A 9,373-nucleotide genomic window follows, 5' to 3' on the forward strand; every position below is an offset into this window, starting at 1 on the left:
CTCGGCGCCCGGCTGCTGGAGACCGGGAATCTCCTCCGCGGCGATGGCTGTTCCTGCCGCCTCACGGCGCGGGGGGGAGGCAGGAGGGAAGGCAGAGCGGAAGAGATTCCCGGTCTCCAGCAGCCGGGCGCCGAGGCTGCTTGTCCGCCGGGAGCGGCGCAGCGTTCCCGGTTCGCCCTCGGTGTCCCGGCTCCCCCTCAACACTCACCTGGCGCCCAGTCCGCGCGCGGCGCCACCCCCGCGCTCAATGGCAGCAGGCGGGCCCCCGGCGGGGACGCTGTTTACCCGCCGGCTCTCGCGAGAGCCGCGCACGCGCGCGCGCGCCCCGCCCGCGCCGCCGCGCCGCGCCGCGATTGGGCCGCGCCCCGGCGCGCGCGGCCGCGCCCCCGCCTCCGTCCACGCCCCCCGCCATGCCCCGTTCCTCAGGGCAGTCCTGCCCCGCCCCTTCCACAGCCCGTGGAGTGTCCAGGGAGCGCCGGGAGCGGGATCCCGAGTTCCCGCAGTGCCTCATCTGCTCACACATCATCCCAGAGCATACGGTACAGAGTTGCGTCCAGATCGCTCTGGAACCACCCCAGCGAGGGAAACTCCACACCCTCTCTGGGCAGTCTGTTCAGTGCTCGGTCACTGAACAGCAAAGAAGTTCTTCCTCGTGTCCAGGTGGAACTTCCTGGGTATCAGTTCCTGCCCATGGCCTCCCATTACTGGGCACCCCTGAGTAGAGCCTGGTCCATCCTCTGCCCCCTCCCTGCACACAATGACACACATGAATGAGGTCCCCTCTCAGTGTCTCCTCTGGAGGCTGAACAGCCCCAGCTCCCTCAGCCTTTCCTCCCCAGGGAGATGCTCCAGTCCCTGAATCATCTCCACAGCCTCCGCTGGACCCACTCCAGGAGCTCCATGTCCCTCCTGTCCTGAGGAGCCCAGGACTGGACACAGCACTCCAGATATGCCTCACAGGGCTGAGCAGAGGGGCAGGATCACCCCCCTCAACCTGCTGGCAATGCTCTTCCCAGTGCTCCCCAGGATTCCATCTCTCCAGCAGAAACCTTGGTGCTCAGTCCCTTTTGGCTGTGGGGACTCACGAGGGGTTCATAGGTGTGAGGGGTCTCACAGTCAGGAGTTAAAGTGGCCTCAGTAGGTACTCAAACACAAAAAAGCAGAATTAAGTGGAACCATCATAATAAGAGGCTTTTGAATTACTAGAGCTGTCCTGTGCAGTGCCAGGGCCCGGAATTCCATGGTCCTCATGAGTCCTTTCCACCTCAGGATATCCCGTCATTCTATGATTTACCTCCTTCTGTCCCCCTGCCAAAGTACAAAAGTGAGAGTATTAAATCCTACTGTGGTTTTAGTGCTACCTGAGCATAAACCAGAGCAGCAGCAGTGACAGGGAAAGCTGTTATCCCAAGGATGCAGTGGTACAGACACCATGCAAATCCAGCTGCAGAAGATCAGAAGACAAAGAAGGTAAATCTGGGAGTTCAGACTGAAAGAATGACAAAGTACAAGCCATCTTCTGCTTCTGTCACAGCATGGAGCATGTGGAACAGAGGGAAAGTTTATCTTGATGTCATCCCTTGTCTTGAGGAGAGTTGCTGATGGAGGAGGACTTGCTTGGCAGACACACTGGATTTGTTTGACCTCATTAGTCTTTATGTGGAGACAAGGAACTTTGGAGCTCTCTGCACTAAAGCAGAATTCTTACAACCTCAAGACCTGTGAGAGTATCCACGTCTCCTTCACCTGCAGGCATAGCCAGAGAATTCACCCTGAGCACTGTGTACCTTCCTGCTGAGACTGATTTTCAGGAGCACTGGATTTGGTAGGTTTGAAATAACAAGAAGCCTAAAATTAACATGTTTTAACTTGAATGAGGTGCAGCAGTGCTTCCTGGAGGAACTGGCTGTCCTTTGGGACATCTGAACTCCCTTTCCACATTTGGAGCCCATGGTAATGAAGTGGTGCACTCCCATTTGCCAGGTACTGAAAGCACAGACACATAACCCAGAGGGAGAATTAGCAAGAGGGGAAAAGAAACTCTGTGATAAGTAAATTCAAAATAAACTGGTTACGGATCTAGAAAAGTGGGATTTCACCAAAGCCCCCTTCCCAGAGCAAAAATCCTTAAAACTCTCTATCAAATAACAATGGTAAATGGGAATGACAGATCCCCCAGCAGGAATGGGGGCTGGTTTTGACTGAGGATCCTGGTGTTTGGAAGTTGTAAGTCTTGATTCCAGCACCTTGCTCCTGGCTGCTCCCCTGCTCCAAAGCTGCCACGGGGAGGCTGGGGGAGGCAAAGTCAGGCTGGGAGAGGAGGAGGCCCAGCTGTGACAATGAATATTCAAAACGTGACATTCCAATTCCTGCCTTGCTGCTGGTGCTCCTCTGATGGGTCCTGCCAGCACAGCAGATGGCAAGCACTGAAAGGCTGTTGTGCCAGCGGAAAATTCCTGTGTTTTGTTGGTCCTGTGCATGTGTGAGGGGGGAAGTGGGGCAAGCTTCCACTTATTTCATTATTTTCAAGAAAGAAAGGGAAACAAATGGTTCCCTAAGACTGCAAAAATCGCTGGCATTTAAGAACCGGTCTCTTATTTTACAGGTTTGGTTACATTCTAAGTTTTCCTTGTAATTCCTTATAACTTTCCTCATAAGTCAGGATCCAGAGTTTTCTAAATAGTGGTACAATTAAAAAGAGAAACAACATTGCAATATCAGCACTGGTTGTTGCTTGGGAGAGCTATGAGAAACCAAGTATTTCATGCTTCTGTTTTTTTTTATGTGGCTGTAAAAGTGTTTATGTCAGTGGACTTTCCATTGCAGAACAGATGCAGTTTGTTTTAATTTCCTAATTTTATGTGTATTTTTTAACATAGTTATACACATGTATTATGTAATTAGACAGAGGTATTACACATAGGCTTTATTACACATAGACTTTGCAAAAGCCTAAATGCCTCTTGTCAAATTCCACTGGAGCCTTCAAAAAACTTAGGGGAAAGTCAGAGGCAAAGCAAAACAATGTTGTCCTGGTTATTGTAGTTCAAAAGAGGGATCTCTTCTCAGTGAAAGGACATTTGGGTAAGGTTTGGACATTTCTTTCTTTGCAGTCAGTTGGTGTAACAAATCTGAATTGTCAGAGCCTTGCTGGAGATGCCTCTTGGAAAGATTCTGAGGGGGTTTTAACCCTGGAAGCTCCTTCTCAGCACCAGAAAGAACCTAAAAATGTTTAACTCACAAGTAGTTTGCATCTATCTACTTAATCAATGTAACATTTAGTAATCTCTTCTGACTTTCTTACTTTCTCACTGGTTTTCCTAATACAATCCACGTGTATTTCACCAAAATAAGCAAAAAAAATTCTAAAACTCTTAAGACTTGGTCAGGAAATACTTCAGGGCTAGATAAGTGCAAACCAATCACAACCATTCCCACAGATTTTCCAGTGTCTTTTCATGACTTTCTTAGCTGCTGTTGGTACTATTTTTAGTCCAAATTTTCCTCGTAACTCCCTGATCTGAATAACAGAAGTATATGGGTTTGATATTTAATAGGTAGAATTCAAAGGGGAAAAAGCAAATTATTTTATTTAAGGTACTTAACATGCCATTACACAATTCTGACAAGATTTCACACCTGTAGAGCTTTAATTGCTTGATTCCAGTGGGGCACAGGAGTGAATTAAATACTTGGAAAATGCTGCAGCATGGACAAAAATGTAATTTCTTGATAGGCAAAAAGCAAATTTAGAAGAAGGCACATTTAAAACCCTCCCACTCTCCACCTATCCTGAGCCTGGTGTCACCTGTCTAAAGAGTAACTCCAAGAGTTTGCTCTTCCGAATGCTTGTGCAGCCTCCTCTTAAAAGCTTGCAAGCATCCTGTGTTCCCAGAACATGGGACTGAAATTCCCCTCCTTTTGTTTGTCCTGAACCTGTTTCCTGGGAGAATTTTGATGCAGATACTGGGTTTGGTACCAGCATAAACATTTTTGGAAGGAAAGAAACCAGAATTTCACTGTTCAAAGTGCAGACTAACTAAGGATTTAACCATTTCTTGCCTCACCTCTTCATTTGAAGGCAGAGCACATAATTTGCTGTGCCTCTTAAAAATGGTTACAAATTTAAACAATGTCAGAAAATAAGTAAAAATAAAGTTTTTAAAATGAGGTGCCTTTTGAAGGCATTTGTTTCATCCAGTCAACCACAGCCAGTTCCATGTCCACACCCCTTCTTAGAAAGGTCTAGATTATATTTCCCGAAATCTCAGAGAATTTTCCTTATATTAATAGCATCTATGTCACAGGGAAACCATTTATACTTCCCTATGTGAAGTCTAAGGAACAAAGCAACTCCTTCAGCTCCACAAAATCCAGGAAATCACTACAGTCACCTCACAAGCTCTCAACTCATATCCTGAATGTTCCAAACCCGGGATTTTGCCAATTTTCAACATCATTTAAATCACTTCTTTCCTATGTAAGTTGTAGTATTTTTTTTTTTTAGTGTGAATTTCTGGCTTGGCTGTGACTTTTGCAGGCAATTTGGAACCCACAGCATGATTCCTCCTGGCACAGGGATGCCAAATTCCTCATGCTGGAGTTAAGGATGTGACAAATTCGATGCATTTTGTAAAGCAATTAAAGAATTTATAGCTGAGTTCACTTAAACAACGTCATCTCTTACAATATTATTCCTGGATTCTCTTTGGAGAAAATCTTTGCTGGACTTAAAAGAGGCATATTTATGTATGGGATCTTTTTCCATGAACGAAGAAACGTGGAAAGTCTGGAACAAAAAAAGTTAGCAAACACACTAATTAATAATGGCTATTTTTAATTATTGAAGAAGCTCAATATTCTTCCTCGGTTAGCATGGCCAACATTGTCCTGTATTTAAAATTCCAGGGAAAAATGAAGCTGACAATCTTTCCAGTCAATCCCAGGGAGACAAAATAAGATATTTAACAAAAATACTCATATTTTCCAGACATTTTAGTCTTAGTTAATATATTTGATTGTTCTTCCACTGTTTCAGGAGTGATCATATGCTTTTTTCCCTCTTAGCGAAGATTCTCTCCTAAATCCATTGTTATTTTCCCATTATCCCCAGACATGGGAGATCATCTGTGTGTTGCAGGCTTATCCACACAGTCTGTCTCCTTACTCAATGTTTGCTTCCTGCCTGGCTTTGCCACATCCCTTTCTAGTTCATCTCTTCTCTCTGACATAAAGCTCCTAAAATAAATTAGGAAAAGAAGAAACTGGAACAAGATGTAAACAAAATGATGTAACTTTGCTGTTACATTCTGTTCTCTGTCTTTCAACTCTGATGCAGCTATTTTAGAGCCTGGTACTGAAGCCTCTGCAGTCCCAGGAGTTATCCCAATGAACACAGACTTCTGGAACAGCCTAGGGAGAGGACATTCTTGTTTGGGAAGGATGGCCAAGCTTCCACAGGACACACAGAACCAGGAGTCTGGAAAAGAAGGAGACGATGGTGATGAAATCTCAGGGTTTCGTCAAGTGCTGGGGTTATTTAATTTCCTGTACCTTGTTCCCCCACTACTCTCCATTTCAACACAATAATTGAAAACCTGATCAATTCCATCCTAAAATGCAATCCCTGCTCTGCTGCATTCTTGATTTACATTTCCAATCCTTTCACTCACTATCTTCCAGCTCCATTCCCTAGAGCCTTCCCTGTTCCCTAAATCCCCTTAGCGGTACCTGTCTGTCCTTACACATTCCCACCTGATTTCCCCATCCCGTTAACAGCTTCACAGAGCTTCTCCTTGATTTCCAAGGTGTGTGAAACATGTTCTTCTGATGTCTTTCCCCACTCACTCTGAATCAGTTTCCCCTCGTCTCACACGGTCACTATAAAGGTACAGGAAATTCACCCATTTTCGAGGAAAAGACAAATTGTTCTGCTGGTGAAGTCTCAATAAACTATGAAGAACAGGTTCTCAGCTGCCATAAATTTTATAGGGTCTCTGACTGTCCATTTGTGTGTCCTGCCCCACAGTCAGTAATTAAACCTGGCAAGTGAAGACGTCAAGTGTACTGTAAAAAATTACATATAAACATGCTGTAATTTCTTTTTTTGCTCTTCTTCTTTGTGAGGCTTCCTTTTGTTGTCCTCCTTTTTCACTCTCAAGGTAATTGCAAACACAAATTCCATAAGTAGCTTTTTCACTTTTAATATCCCGGAACTGCCCCATGGAATAGAATGATCCAAGCATAGGCTCCAACTGCAGAGGAGAAGAGAGTGGTTCCCAGCTAACAAAATAGATACAAACTTAATGCAGCCTCACACTTGTTTAGACTGCTAATGAGGGAGAGCAGGGAAAGGAAAACAATTCTGTTCTGTTCCGGTTATCTTGTGGGCTTGGATCTTTAAATGAAAATAATCCAATTAATTGTCCCAGCACGAGGAAAACAGTTGGGTCTGATAAAGATGAGGCAGAACCCTAAAGGAAAAATAGATGTTTGAGGTCTTAACTGAAGATCTCCTGGTGCCCACGGGCTTATTCTGGGCCCTGTCTCTGAATAAGTGTAATGTCACAGAGGGGTAGAGCAGTCAGCCCATTAGAGCAGGACCAGTTGGACCAGTTGGATAAAGCTGGATCTCTCCCAGTGTCCTTATGTCAGATGAAATCCTTCCGGAGCATGGGAATGGAAGCAGAGCGAGTAATTAAGCTGTGGGGAGACACCACAGGGGGCCCAGTAAAGAACAGCCTTTTAAAACATCATAAAATAGCAAATCCCTGGAACTCTGTCCTTCCCGTCCCGGCCAACAGTCAAGGATCTGCCCAAAAATGATTGGGATTCAGAGGCAGAGGCAATGAGCTGCCAGCAGAGTGTTGGTGGAGCTGGAGCTGCCAAAGTCATTCCCCTTCTCCAAAGGGAACAGAATGTTAATCAATGTACTCATTTCTCTCCTTCCACTCTAATTAGCCATGCATGGCCACAGCTCGACCACCTGAGTTAGTTCCAAACTCTTGGAAAAACCAGTGTACTCAGAAGGATTGCTGATAAAAGGGAGTAGCTTTGGAAGGAGAGCAATCAGGCAAATATCTGATGTGGGTTTGTGAGGGTCAAAGCATACGGACCGCATACAAAAAGTATAAGCATGGACAAAAACTCCTTTTAGTTTTCTTAAGATTTAACCAGTCCCCTGTCTCCCTTCTCTCCTTCTCTAAGGATAGTAGCATTCCTTAGGAAGAAACGTAGCTCCAAGGCTGTTTCCAAAGGGATTGCATACATTAGGGTTGTTCCACTAGCTGGGAATTTTTCATCAGCTGAAGTAAGTAGGAATCCCTACTCTTTAATGAGACTCCTGTCCTCCTTCCAGAGAAGCTATGGATGTTCCATCCTTGGAAATGTTCAAGGCCAGGCTGGATGGGGCTCTGAGCAACCTGGTCTAGTGGAAGATGTCCCTGCCCATGACAGAGGGGTTAGAACTGGGTGATCTTTAAGGTCCCTTCCAACCCAAATCATTTTGTGATTCTTTTGCATATAGATGTGAAGGTAATTCAGAGAGTAATTTCATTTGTGCTAGGAGAAAAAGGTGTGATGTGATGGTGTTTCTGCCGTTTTCCATGTTATTACCTCCCTGGTGTAGCCACAGGTCAGGGATTGCCAGCTGCACATACATGACTCCCCTTTTGCTATCTTTAGCTCCTTGTAGCTTTTTGTAGTGTTATCGTGCTCAGGCATAACCTGCATATTTCAGCAGTTCACAACACTAATAAACAAAGTGAGAACATTTAGATTGCAACAGCAACAGAGAAAAATCCGTTTTGCTCAGTTGTGGGGACTAAAGAGTTCATTGGAGTTTTATTTCCAAGTTGAGGACATGCAAACATATGTAGGAGATTCTTGTTAGTGGCCTCTTCGCCTTTTCCTCTCATCGTTCTTGTTGCCTCTTAGAGACAACTAAGGCAGGCTTGCTTTATGTCTGTTTTTTCCAGGTATCCTGTATCATTCCACTTGCACTACCAAGACTGGACTGCTCAGCTCTGTACTCTGTGACTGAGCTTTAATGTGGATAACCTGGAGTGGGTTTCAAACCATCCAGTGACAACAGATTTGTCTCCAGGCAAACTAGGTCAGATATCCACCATGAACTAAGAGCCAGATTCAATGTCTCCAGTGTCAACATGCTCACACTCTGTACAAGGCTTGGAAGTCACAACATAAAGCTTCTGCCTCCGGAGGCCATGGTGTTATTGCCTCACAGAGAGAAAACATGAAGGCAAAAGTCTCAAAGGATCCTTCCAGAAGAAAGAGGAACTCTTGAAAGACTTTCAGAAGAGACTTGTCTTCAAAAAGGAATGCTCTGTGTCTCTTCTGTTAGTTTTTTTTTCTTTTTTTTTTTTTACTAGATCTGGCAGGGCTCCAGTTTGGAGGCTTTTTGGCACATTTACAGGCACATTGTGGACATAACACCCCATTTTCTTGATATGGCCGGTGTTGGCAAAGCAGCTGCCAGTAAGATAAAACTCCATCAGCTGCTAATGGAGAAGGGGAAATTGTCACTTGGGATTAACTTTGAATATTCCAGGACATTTTCACCAGGCCCATGTTCCTCTTGGCTTGCTGTAGTTTTGTTCAGCTTCCTCCAAGAAGCACAGCCATGTGCAACCATTTCTTCCTGGTCTGTCTTCCTCCTCCTCTTTCCCTCCTGCTAAGCTGAGACAGGGTGGAAAAAGAGCCTTGGCAAAGCTGGGCATGGTGGGCTAAAGGCAATTCTTGACCCCATGGCCAAATTTCCAACATTTCTAAGCTTAAAAGCAGAGCTGAAAGGAAGTGCCATTTTCCATCTGGGCATGAGTAAGGCAGGTCATGTTTCCATGCTTTTTGCCTTTACATAGCAGCTACACTCCTGGAAAAGGCTGAGCATGGGCTCTACTGCAGGAGGTAAATAGGATTCAGCATCCTTTTCCATGTAGTTTGCCATAAGGCAAATAATTCCTGCCCTCTTTTCCTCCTGTTTTCCTGCACCTGAGGAGCCTCTTCTCCTCCCTCAGAGAAGTCAGCATAGTCTGACCTCAATATAACATCACATGCACCCCTTTGTACAGGTCTGAAAAAGAAAATGTCTGGGACCTGTGGGGTTGGGAATGAACACATCGGGAGTTTCCCATTACATTACACAGTGTCCCAGAGGGCAGGCTCTCAGGAAAATATCTGGAAGCTGTGTTGGAGCGTGAATACTCACAAACACAGAATCTGTGCCTGGGAAGCTGAAGCACAGCAACATTGTGTGGCAGGGCCTCTATAGGTCATTATGTCTAAACACCCACTTGAACTGGGGCTACCACCAACTCTGCAAACCCTCCTAGGGCATCTACTCCAGTCTTTTTCT

The 9,373-nt window shown here is 45.4% G+C and overlaps 1 protein-coding gene across 2 annotated transcripts in view; it reads right to left on the reverse strand.

Moving 5' to 3' along the window:
• STK38L (serine/threonine kinase 38 like) overlaps positions 1 to 280 on the reverse strand; it is a 37,735-nt gene extending 37,455 nt beyond the window's left edge. Inside the window, exon 1 of one of the 2 annotated variants that reach the window (XM_017829072.1) lies at positions 209 to 280. The gene's annotated coding sequence lies outside the window, so the exon portion shown is untranslated. The remainder of the gene's footprint in view (positions 1 to 208) is intronic. The other variant, XM_017829073.1, reaches the window with a different exon arrangement.
• Positions 281 to 9,373: the final 9,093 nt, after the last annotated feature.

The sequence above is a fragment of the Lepidothrix coronata genome, unplaced genomic scaffold (assembly GCF_001604755.1).
Source record: "Lepidothrix coronata isolate B3197 unplaced genomic scaffold, Lepidothrix_coronata-1.0 Scaffold158, whole genome shotgun sequence".
Lineage (NCBI taxonomy): Eukaryota > Metazoa > Chordata > Aves > Passeriformes > Pipridae > Lepidothrix > Lepidothrix coronata.